General features: G+C 31.8%; 1 protein-coding gene across 4 annotated transcripts in view; it reads left to right on the top strand.

The window, feature by feature from the left end:
* LOC124423390 (alpha-mannosidase 2) overlaps nt 1–13474 on the top strand; it is a 180668-nt gene that overhangs the window by 56380 nt on the left and 110814 nt on the right. For 2 of the 4 annotated variants that reach the window (XM_046961067.1, XM_046961068.1), the window contains exon 1: nt 10993–11661. The exons of the other annotated variants lie outside the window; for them this stretch is intronic. The gene's annotated coding sequence lies outside the window, so the exon portion shown is untranslated. Of the gene's footprint in view, nt 1–10992; nt 11662–13474 lie in introns of those variants that run through there. 4 annotated transcript variants of the gene reach the window in all.

The following is a 13474-nucleotide window of genomic DNA, read 5'->3' as shown; positions in this document are numbered from 1 at the left end:
TTATAGCTGTCACGAAATTTTCACTTTATTTAAAAATGTTAATTTTTTTTTTTTTTTTTTTTTTTTTTTTTAACCATATGATCCTGTTATATACATTATTTCTTGACATGAAGAACTTTCGTCTTTTACTTCTCTATTTTAGTTTCGTCTTTAATCATTAGAATTCAGTGCTGTTAAGTTGTAATGGGTTTCCTGATGTTGATACTGTACATGTCGCTTTGCATAAGTTAACTTTCGTTAAATATTTCTAAGAAATAAGTACGTAGGTTGTGTGTCTAATGCAAGTTTCTAATTTTTATTATGTCCTTTGTCCTCTTGTCTCTCGTTTTAGTATGAATCTTTCTAATGTTAAATGAATGTGATGTATGCTGTATATTTGTCACATGTCATTCGAATTCATTTTTTCATAGTCTTCAGTTTCATATCCATCCATTTCGTTTTATTTCTGTTTGATACTCTTTATTATTATTATTATTATTATTATTTTGTATCGATCAAATGTTTTCACGCGCTATTTAAAATCAATATGAATGAACTTAGTCAAGTCGATACTTATCGTGACTATTGTAAGAATTTTCTGACTATTCTTGCTGTGTTTAATATAATTTCTAAATTTCTTTTCTTTTCTTTTTCTCATTTTTATTGCTAATGATTGCATACTTCGTAGTCTTTTCTCGCTCCTTTTGTTTAATGTTTGTATCATTTGGTATTAGATAGGTTTTCTTTTCTTTCCCTCTCTCTCTCTCTCTCTCTCTCTCTATCTCTCTCTTGTTAATACGTGTAATATCTGATCTGTTGTTTATGACTACGTAATATCCTACGTAATATCCTCTTTCAATAAAGTTTATAGTCATGGTTATAGTACGTTTTTCAATGTTTATTTGAAATATTGCATGTGTGTGTTTGTATGAGATGATTTTGGATTGCAACTTTTTGATGTATGATCTTTCGCTACGGTATTTTATCCACCAGTGTAGTATCTATTGTAGATAATAATCTCTATCTTCCTGTTATATGCTCTATTGTTTCTTTATATCGATGATATATATTTTAGGTGTGTCTCTGTGTGTATCTGTTTGATTATGTACCTTCTGTGTCTTATGGCTACAACGTTGTTCTATATTGCATTGAATGAATTCTTCTGTTTCTGGGAAAAGTTTTCCCCCTGTGAGCCATTTGTAAGAGAGTTGTTTATCTATATTTGGGTAGGTATTGCATGATATAGTGTTTACCGTGTTGTGATTTCTTAGACCATTGTTCTTTCTTTTCCTCGTGTAGTTTTGTGTGTGCTCTCTTATACGTTTTTATTGTTTCAACTTGAGCAATGAATATTTGTTTATATTTTGACTGCTTGATTAACTGGTGTGGTTTTATTGCGGAAATAGTTTCATAGATTTTCTATATATCACGTAATACTTATATGTCTCTATTAAAATCCTCTTTCTTCTTTTTTTCCCGCTTACCGTGATTTTGCTTATTACATTATTATTCGCGTTTAGATTATTTCATTCTTCGAAGTCTGAAGTATTGAATCATTTGACTACTCTGTAGTATGAATAAATCAATACTAATATAGCGTATTCATTATTAATTGCTTTAAAATTATTTCGAGAGTTGAGCTTTAATTTGGATATGCGAATGAGCTTCTATTTGTATTTTCTTATCTTTTGTTTATTATTATTATTATTATTTTCTCCTAGTTTATTAATCACTGTGGTGTAACCATTTTTGCGAGCTCCGAGTGTATATCCGTGAATATTTTATAAAATTCTGAACTGTATCGTATGGTTTGCAGTTTTGTAGATTTGTAGTAGCAATGGATAATATTTTTGTTCATTTCACTACACTATGTTATACATGGCCTGGGGTTTTCTATTAAAGTAGTTACAGATTGTTCAGATAAAACATATTCATTGGATTCACGAGTCCTTGCCAATTCGTTATTATTGTGATTCAACGGTCTATTCGCACAATGTCCTAGATCGTTACATCGCAGGGACTTATTTTAGGAACCAATTTGCTGGCTTGAGGTTGGTTAACCCTACAAGTGGTTGTCCGTTTAAGTCACCTTTTACGACATGCAAGACTTACCTAGGGTCTATTCTTATACTCCCGAGTCCAGTTAGGAAAAGAGAGAGAAAGAGAGAAAGATTATTATTGTACTAAATAAACATGACCGGTTCTTTAATACATTTTTGGGGAAAGAAGCCAATACAAAGAGGCTTTATAAAACATTATAAATAAATTCTTTAATGGAAAATGGACTATTGTAATTAAAATGGAAATTAAATAAATTATTAGAATATTGTTTTGCTATGATATAGATTGGTATGTTTGAGTTATTGATCTGGAAGGGACGTCTATTATTTTCAAAGATCTCAAAATCCGCAAAATTTTGGCAATCGACTTGCTATTTGCTAAATGGGGTCCCCTTTACGGTAGGTTAAGCAATATCGGTGTTAGTGACGAAGAATGCAGAGTGAGAGAGAGAGAGAGAGAAAGAGCTAAGCTGCAGTTTGACTAAGCGTTATTCCCAGCTTTATGCCTTTAACACTTCCACCCTTCAGGCGTATAGCTTTAGCAACTCTACTTTGACTCAACGACTATGGCAGGCCAAAGGCAAGGACCTTTACGGGTCCTCAGGAGCACTGGTGATGTTGCCAATCACCAAAAACTCCGTTATAAGCTACCCTGCGGCTTTTATTATTATTATTATTATTATTATCATCATTATTATTACTATTACTAATTTATGATATTTTTTTTACTACTACTTTATAATTTCTTGCGTTAATTTAAAGACGGATATAATAAATAAATGATTGATAAAATGTGCGACAAAATATTATATTTTTAGGACAAATTCCATAAAACTAGAGGATAAAGGAAATAAAGGAATAATAAGATAAAAATGTCTTTGAACGATTATACTTCATCTCCTTGTCATATCCTAATCACGATAGTTGAAAGTCAGCATCGTTGGATGGCTCGATCGGCAGCTGTCCCTTGAGGGAGGTGGGGAGGGGATGAAAAATCGATGAAAGATATTTGGAAGCTTCAGATCGGCGAGTCCCGACATTAATTCACGCCTAGATAAGCGATTTTTCTCAAACTCAAGGGAACATTGGTAGAACGTTCAGAAGAAGGAAGCTCTTGCATCGTCTATCCTTTTCTTTTCTTTTTTATTTCTTTTCTTTTCTTTTCTTTTTTTACCCCCTTCCATTTCCTGCTGAGCTCGTAACACGAAATTGTGATCCTTTCGAGGAGCTAGAAAAAGAGAGAGAAAGAGAAAGAGAAATACAGAAAGAGAGAGAGAGAGAGAGAGAAAGAGAGCTTTTTATCGTTTCATTGGCAATTGACAGATCGCAGGAAGTTGGCACGAGAGCCAAGTAAGTACTCGATACCTTGTATCTCTTTGTCTTCGATAGAAGAGGAAGAAAGAATTGAGAAGATAGAAAGAAGATATATATATATATATATATATATATATTCCTATAGTTACCTTTCGTAATGAGTCTCGTCTGACTCGACACGAGATCACACTCTCCTTCTTTCCTTTCAACTGGTTGGTCTCACCATTTCATCCTTCCCCTTTCTTTCATTCTTTCTCACTATCCCTTTCTTTCTCTTTGTCTCGCATAAAAGCACTATAAACTTCTTTATCGTACTCTCGTTTTGATCAATTTATCGTATCATCTCTTTCTATATCGTATTATTGAATTGATACGTAATTATCCGTACAAAATGGATAATTTTTTTTTTGCAATCTGATATCGATTCTCTTGTATTTCAATACAAAGAACTATTTCAAATTATATCTTCTTATCTTGACAATTATATCGATTTGTCTATATAAAACTTTGTCGATTAGTTAATCGATATGATCAGTTAATCTAGTAATGAAATGAAACAATTTATTATTTAGATTAATTATTTCTCATTATATCTTTCTATATCGTTAAAATTTTATCGTTTTATCGAAATTAATTTCTTCTTTTCTCCTTTTTTTTTTTTTTTTGTTGTAATATTTGTGTAACCATTATTATGCAACTTTTTTCTTTTCTTTTTTTCTTTTTTTTTTTTTTACAATAAATACGTTCTCGAAAGTTTTGTCGTTAGAGTACATTTTTATCTTTGTTATATCGTACGTTAGAGAGATATTATATTTTTAATTAATAAGACTCTAATTGACGATGGCTCGTAATTAATCTACAGATGAAATGGAACAATTTATTGTCTTGATTATTTCGGATCTTTTTCGTGAATAAGTACGGACGTACGAACTAACTCAAGAGTTAAGAACTCAAGAGGGAGAATCATATTCTATTCACAATCATGTTGTAACGAAGACAACAAGCGCTTCCTGCATACTTACGAAGTCGTATACGAGTTGCCTCGTGTGTGATACCCGCCCCTCCCCCTGCCTACCCTCCTCCTGGACCCCTTTCGTTCTCTCTTCATATATACTACGGGGTGTCAAGAAATCAAACGAACTGTCTACTCCGTCACGCTAATATCTCGAATGATTGTATGATCGTTATATTTGTGTCGTGTTTGGCTCGCTCGAAGAAACGTTTCTACTACGTTGTAAATTGTAACCAAACGATATCTGTTGAAATCATGAAATCATTTTGATCATAGAAAAAAGATTATCTTTTACAATTTTCCTTTTCTCTTTCTTTTTTCTTTTTCTTTTTCTTTTTTTTTTTTTTTTTTTGTAACAAAATATACAAGATGACAATAATATCTTATTATATGTTAAATTATTAAATTAATAATTTAGGTATCTTAGTCGTAGGCTTTTTTTTTCTTTTTTTTTTTTTTTTTAATTAAAATATTGAAAGCATCCGTGGCTGTTTTTAATAATTATATTGAAAAAAGTTCTTTTTGTACGATTGTAATTTCGAATGGAAAATAAATCGAGCATATTTTTTAACACCACGAAATTTCTGACGAAGCGAGAAATCTTTCAACAATAGTAAAAGACAAGGGAATAGAAATAAATGAATAAATAAAAGAGGAGAAAAAAAGGGAAGAAGGATATTATTAGAAAATTCATTATTTTATTTTAATCGACGAATTTCTCTGCGATAACTTTTTTCCCATTCGAATTTCGAGTATCGAAAGAAAAAGTTTCCTCCCTTTTTCAAAAAGCGCACGTGTCCAAACTTTTTCATTCAAAATCAACTTTTTGTTTCGGCATGGAAAGGAAGAGAGACGGATGTAGACAGACAGACAGACGACAGACACAGAAAGAGAAAGAGAAAGAGAGAGAGAGAGAGAGAGAGAGAGAGAGAAATAGAAAAAGAGAGAAAGAGAGAGGGAGAAGGAGGCGTCGACAGAAAGGAGGGATTTTCGCGTCAGACGCCGGATATTAGCCTGTCGTCGTCGACGCCCTGAAAGGCGGCCTCGCCCTCAGGGTGAGCCGCTGAAAAAAAAAAAGGAAAAGAAAAAGAAAAAAGAATCCTCCATCGCAAACACCGCTCGAACTTCAAACGAATTACCTTCTCCTACCTCGATCCTCTCAACGTTTCTCCCTTCGTAGACTCGCGACTGAAAACCAAATCAGCCAGGGACAAAGAGAGAGAGAGAGAGAGAGAGGGAGAGGGAGAGAGAGAGAGAGAGAGGATAGTCCCTTTTCGATATCCCTACGGACTGGAAAACAAAGTGAAAAGAGCCAGATGTCCTTTTCTAGAAACAATTTCTCCTATCATCTTTTTCTTTTTTTTTTAGCAGTTTAAAATGATAGAACACGATTAATGTATTCACACACAGACACAAGTCTTTGCACACATCTACAGTACGTACGAAATATAATAAATATAGCTTTTTTTTTGTTTTTATATAAAAGAGTCAGATGTCTTTTTCTAAATACAATTTCTCGTATCATTCATCTTTCTCTCTTTTAATAATTGAAAATGATAGAACACGATTAATGTATTCAAATAAAAATACGCATACATACATCGAGTATAACGAGTATGTTTGCTATATAAAAATCTTTACATATATATATATATCCGTGATTATATAGAACTATATACTACTTATATTATATAATATATAACGAATTCTCAATTTATAATTAATTAATACTTCTATGGTACTTATTAATTATTTTAACTATTATTTTATTTCATTGTTTTGTTCTCTCTCTCTCTCTCTCTCTCTCTCCCTTTGTCTCTTTGTCTCAACCTCTCTCTCTCTCTCTCTCTGTTTCTACAAACGTAATTAGCAGGAGCCAAAGGGTGACAAACTCAAACATGTTTATCGTAAACACGTCGAAACCCGATTCAACAACATAGAGAATCAGCCGTACATAATTATATACCAGATATATATATATATATATATATATATATATATATATATATAATCATAATGAATAAGATAGAAAGAATGATAGAAATATGATAATAGCGATAAAAGAAACGATATTATTTTGTTAATTCGATTAACAAGGAGAAAAGAATAAAAAGAGAGAAAGAGAAAGAAAGATATAAATTATCAGTCATGTGGATACAGTAGCAGGCTTAACCATAACTATACCTAATTATAATGTATCCATGGCTAATCTATAACCGGTGGCATATAATTTATACGATGCAAATATCGCTTAGTAAGAGGAAAGAGGAGGAGGGCAGGTTGGATTTGAAATTATACGCTTTATTGTCGAGTGAACTCGGTACACCCGTAGCGAAGAGTTATTAACGATCATGTAAAAATGAAAGATAAGACTAGATCGATCGATCGATCATTCGATCTATCTATCTATCTATCGATTATCGATTCTTCCCTCCTATATAATTTCGTAGCCGTGCGCCAATAATGTAATTTTCTATAGCTTTTGTAATTTTGAAATTAACACTCGTCGATCGATACTTTTCGACTTGTACTGATTGAAAATTGTGGATACGTGATTATCGTACCTACGACGATGCCCTAACATAGTCTTCGCTATGAGATCTATTTGAAAATCAAAAAATCGATTAATTTTAAGAAGAGAAATTTACGTGTTTTAATTTTCTTACGTTTTTTTTCTTTCTTTTTTTTTTTTTTTTTTTATAATCGACGAAGAACGAATTCGATTGGTTTTTATTTTCCCTTTTTTCTTTTTTTCTTCTTCTTCTTTTTTTTTTGTTTTTTCATCGAAGACCAGAACGATACGATTCAATTTAATTAGGTAAACTGTACGCGGATGAATTGTTTCTCCCAATATCTCAATATTGCAATTTTAGTAGCCGATAGATTGATGGTTCAAAGGTCCTCTGTTTTGAACCGTGCAATCTTCGTAAGCACATTTTTTTTCCTTTTCTTTTTCTTTTCTTTCGTTTCTCGACAAAGACTTAAGAAATCAATAAATATCGAAAATGAGAAGAAGAAGAAGACGAAGAAGAAGAAGAAGAAGAAAGAAAAGTGAAAAGAAAAAGGAAAAAGAAAAAGAATATTCGAAGAACCGTCGAGAGATCTTGTAAAAGCGAACATCAGCTTATAGTAAGTTGGTTCTTCGTCGATTACAACGTAGAGGCTTACTATCTACGTAGCGCAGATTAAGTGGTCTTAATGCTTATAATTTCCAACGTCCTCGTTAAACCTAATCAAAGATTGGCAGTAGAAAGAAGAAAGGGAGAAGAGGAAGAGAAAGAGAGAGAGAGAGAGAGAGAGAGAGAGAGAAAAGGAAAGAAAGAAAAAAAAAGAAAAGAGGAAAATAAGCTCAACAAATGATGAGAATCATGGCGGGGTGAGATAGGTGGATAAAAGAAGAGAGAAAGAGAGAGAGACTGTCTTTGTGTGCGTGGGTGTGTATGTATGTATATATATATATATATATATGTTAGAGTACACATTTACGCGTCATTAAGTTAGAAGTGACGGAGGCAATCAAACGGATATTTGTGTGAATACCGTGCCACGAGTACAAATCGAGGATCGTAAATATATGTTATTGACGAGTGCACAGGATTATAGCACGAGGAGGCAAATTATCGACGTAATTCACGTATACATTACGCGTTCGCCATGTTGCTTTGTATCTCATCGAGAAGACCAATTATTATTACTGTTAGCCTTGGACGATGATATATAATTTCTATTCTCGTGATATTGTCTGGGATCTTATCGGAGTCGATAACTTGGCTAAAAGAAAAGAAATAAAAAGAATATCTTCGAACGAATCAACGTTCTTTGTTTGTTTCGTTCGATTGAAAAATAAATAAATAAAGTTAAAAGGAAAAGGAAAGAATATCATTTTTAAATTTGTCCATTGCATGCACGAATTTCACTTAATGCAATTGCTCGGTTGAAATTTTCATTACTATCGCTCTTATACTGTTTCTCATCCCGCCTCCCCCTCCGCTCCCTTGAGAAATTTTCAATCGTTTTCGTTTTGAATTAATTAATCGCCGTGAGAACGTTTAAATAATAAGAATGAAATAATAACGCCTCGACAGTTCGGGAAATCCGTTCGAATGTAATTTCATGCGCATAAACATTCGCCGTCCAATTATCCGGAAATGCAATTTCCAGAACCAGAGTAAACTACACCTCTCTCTCTCTCTCTCTCTCTCTCTCTCTCTCTCTCTCTCTCTCTCACTCTTTTTCTTTTTTTCTCTTTCTTCTTCTCATTTCACCATTCTTTTTTTTTTTTTCTTTTATTTTATTTCTCCTCTCCCCTCGTTAAACCGCATTGAATCGGAAAGAAGATTTCGGTGAAATAGGCTCTGCTAATATCTACTACCTTTCCATTTATACTCTACTATCTCGATAGAGAAGCAATAAAAAAGTAACTACAAACTAATCCCTTCTAAATAAGTAAAGACATTTGCCCGATAAAGATCTATCCATTTTCATTGAAATTTTTATTACTTTCTTTCGTGAGGATCTTTCGAAAAATCTTTTAACATTTTCTTTTTTTACTTTTTTCTTCTTCTTTTTTTTTTTTTTTTTTTTTTTTTATTAAAAACTCGAGTTTGAATCGTTCAATGATACAGGATAGAAATTCAACTTGATTTTTATTATTGAAGATCATTGATCTTCATCGATCGCTTACACGCATTGATATCGCGAGATTAATTTAACCACGATTGTTCCAATTACGATTCTAAATAAATTTAATGATTTGTCGTTCTTTGATCGAGATTTTATTGTTGAGAAAAGGAAAAATACTAAAACGAATAATCCACTTTAGGGAATGACGTGTATGAAATTCGTCGTGATATTCGAATAACGAAGAGAAACTCTCTTTCTATCTTTGAATTTTAGATTCTCGATTCGTAGCATAGGGAAGAGACACTCGTGTTAGCCTTTCAATCAAGGTAATTGCCGTTCGATCAAGTTCGAACCTGAGCCGATCCTGTCCAACGACAGCTTCCCTGACCGAGTTCGTGTTCCTCGAAATTGGAAAGCTCGTGAGCTTTCGCACTGGAACACCGATTCCGATCACAGAGTATTTACATGGATCGATTGCCCATGCGAAATTAACCCTCCTCATTCCACTTTCGTCTTCCAATTCCTTAACTACGATCTATAAAAGATGGAAAATTGACCGAAAAAAGAAATAATAAATCAAATATTAGATATAATAACTATATATATATATATTTTTTTTTTAATTTTTTTTTTTTTTTTTCAATTTTTTTGCCAACAAGGTTTCGATTTTTTCCATATAAAATCGATCTGTGGTGCACTTAATGTTGACTATAAAAAAAAAAAAAAATTGCGATAGTATATCGTTTAATCGAAAGAATATTGAGTGATAATTATATAGTTATAAATGGGGAGAGAAAATTAATTTAAAGAGAGAGAGAGAAAAAAAAGAAGAAAAACCAAAAAAAAAAAAAAGTAAAAGGAGATAACATTTGTTCGAATCGGATTTATTTACGTTGGATTTATCTCGAGAAACGAACAAAGGAACTGGAAATGTAATATGGACGATTATTAACAAATTAAATAAATTTTTATATCTACGATTATTCGAGTGAAATCTATGCTCGTCGGTATATTTTAAACGCAACGTTTAAACCCATCGGCTTTTATATACATTTCATGTATAAAATAAAAGGAGAAAAAAAAATGAAAAAAAATATTGAATGTAATTTGCAGAACATTTTTTAATCTCCATCGAAAGTTTCCATGATATATTGAAAAAGTAACCCGAATATTATTCACGATTTCACAAATAAAAAATATTTCTGCGAATGGGAGTCGTGTTTACTATTTCATTTGTCTTGTTTTTTTCTTCTTTCTTTTTTCCCCCATCCCAAGCAAGTTTATTTCTGTTGCCAATATTTTTTTATCTCAATTTTTTAAAATCGCGAAATACATCCAATGGCTCAAAGTAAAATTCCGACACTTGGATATTTTTGCTTTATGAAGCGATAAGTAATATAGAGGACGAATTTTAAAATGAACGATTGTTCATTAATTTTTTTGAAAGCTATTTTCAATAACATACGAATTCATAAGAAACAAAAATAAAATTCGTAAAAAAACAAAAAAAAAAAAAAGAAAAAGAAAAATACAAACAAACAAAGTCTTAAGATTAACTTAGAAACTGATATCAAATTAAAACTCGGACAATATTCTTACGTATATATTAATGTATATTGCAAATTATTTTTACTCCATCATGATATTTAATTAGTAGTTTGTCTCAACACCTTTCAAATCGATTTGACATCGGTCGGATTAATTTTGCAACATTTTTGACAAATTTTTCAATATTTTGTTATTGTTTTTTTTTCATTTTGATGGATTTACAAAAACCAAAAAAAAAAAAAGAACAAAAAAAACGTCTCTAAGACGTATTTATCGAATGTCCACGTGCACGTAAAAGACAACGGGATCATCTTGGTGGCGCGCGGTTCGGTGGCGGCGGATTATATATCGGCACATGCGCCCTGCCATTCTCTGTATCTTTCCTTGCGTCGTTGAAAAAGCTGATATAGCCGGCGGCGTGTCAAAACCATTCCTCTCGAGTCATGACGCGAATAGTACGGCGCGTTTCGCCATCGCGTTCGGTCGCGTACGTGTCCTATAAAGTTTCTTATTACACTTTAATAGTCTCGTAAAAATTCAAATTAATCATTAAACAAATAATTTACATGTTTTGTCTCTTTGGAAAATTAACATCGTCACGTCCATTTTTCTTTATAACATTTTTCACGTTTTAGTGAAAAATTTCTAATAAATCGTACGTTGTTGTCCTCGATATTATTATATCGAGAATGAATTGAGTTGGTCATTTTTTTTCTTTGTTTTTTTTTTCCCTTTTTCTTTTTTCTTTTCTTTCGCACACACACACACACACACACACATGTATATGTGTATATATCTTATAGTGCGTAAAGTGCGTGTGTATATTTTTTGTGTATCTCTATTCACTTCACGTTCGTACTGAATATTAAAAAATAATTTTTCGTTTTATCTATGGGTATAAATTTTCGAAAATTTCGAGAAGATTTTACGATCGATGAGACAGTGTTTCTGAAGGGATACTGAATTATTACCGGAGAAAGAAAGTCGTGTATTTTCTCTTCTTTTTAAGATCGTTCTTTTTTTTTTTCTTTTTTATATATATATTTTCTTCTCTTTTTTTTTTTTTTTTTTTTTGCTTTTGGTCTAGAATCCATCACATTACACCGACACATAAATGTGCTACAGGTAATTGCTCTTCTTCTTACAGCAAACTACTTCATTGAACTTTTGGTATTAGCGTTCATGTTTTTTTTGGCAGAGATTCGAGATGTTGAGAAAAGTTGGTTGGTTAAAGAGAAGAGTTTTGAATATATAAGGGGAGAATGTCGTCCCGTAAAGACTTTGATATTACACACTAATGACACTGAAACAATTTAAATGAATGAGATGACACAACGTTTACGAAGATTAAATTGCTTTTTTTCTTTATATTATATATGATAGATACAAAAAGCGAGGATAAAAAGAGAATTTATTTATTGTAAAAAAAAATGAAACGAATTTTTTTTGACGATATTAAATTCCTCATTTTTTATCAAAATATTTGATTTTTAATATTGAATTAGACAAATATATTCGATAAAAAAACAATTTAACAATGGTTATAAGTGAATTAACAAATTTGCCGGGAATACGTATGTAGTTTTCTAATTTAGCGTTTCAATTCGCCATCGTCAAGATTGATAAAATTATTGAAGGAGAGATTTGGGAACAACGAACTATATATATATATATATATATATATATATATATATATATATGTATATATAGTAGTAAAAAAAAAATATATTCACACATACGGTTAGGAAATTAATTTGGAGTTTATAACGAGAGAGTACTAAAATACCTATCCAAAACTGGCTCTGTATGTCTGTCTGGTTTGTTCGTCTGTCCATCTGTTCGTCTCTCTCTCTCTATCTCTTTCTATCTCTCTATTTCTCTCTCTCTCTCTCTCTATCTCTCTCTCTCTCTCTCTGTCTCTGTTTTTCTCGTTCTCTCCCTTTCTCTCATACGATACGCATGAGACTAAATATTCCCAATAAAACGAAAAACAATATTTCGTATCTCCGATTTTGGTGGCTTTCGAATTTTTATCCCAGTACGTTATATTCCTATGTATATGTCTACGTTAAAACGTTTATTTATTTACAAGAACATCTCTTGTTTCATCAATTGGAATTAAAATTTAAACAAACATATCTTTGTGTCTTCTGTGCAACGTTTGTATATATATGTATACATATATATGTATATAAACTTAGAAAAAAAATAAATATACTAATATAAATATACACATATATGTATATGTACATATATACATACGTACATATCTCCTAATTGTTTTTTATAATTCACAAAAAAAAAAAAAAGTATATTAAAATGAAATTCTTAAGTTCAATAATTAAAGTCGCTTAAGACTGAAAGAAATAATGAATTATAAAAGTTATTCAAATATCTTTTATGATCCATCGAATTCTTTACAGAGAGAGGATATCTAATACACTAGATTTTTGTTTTTTATTTCTTTTTATATCTGAATCAGACGAGCGTGGATATCGGAATGACGAGAGAGAGAGAGAGAGAGAGAGAGAGAGAGAGAAAAGTCCTGACAAAAAATAATAGAAAGAAAGAAATACGCGACTCGGCGTTGGTAATAATTTCAAACACGACGAATAGAAACGTATAAAAGAGGAAAACCCGAGAGGGCGAATGGAAAAATTTTGCGCTTACGGCGAAAATAGTGTACAGTAGAAAAGCGCGGGCGATTTAAACCCGTTTCTCTGACGTGACAAAAGAGAAAAATGGTAGCTAGGAGACAGATAGAGATAGAGAAAGATAGAGAGAGAAAAAAAAAGAGAAAGAGACGCGGACAAAGAGTAAGACGAAATAAAAACGTCGAGTAGCTTAGCTACTCTTCTACCTTCGATTCGTTCTATCTGTATCTCCTTTTCTCTCTCTCTCGCTCTCTCTTTTTTTTCTTCTTTTTATCTGTCTCCCT

Source organism: Vespa crabro, chromosome 4 (assembly GCF_910589235.1).
Source record: "Vespa crabro chromosome 4, iyVesCrab1.2, whole genome shotgun sequence".
NCBI classification, from domain to species: domain Eukaryota; kingdom Metazoa; phylum Arthropoda; class Insecta; order Hymenoptera; family Vespidae; genus Vespa; species Vespa crabro.
The sequence above is the reverse complement of the archived record's forward strand: the minus strand, read 5'-3'. Positions and strand labels throughout refer to the sequence as shown.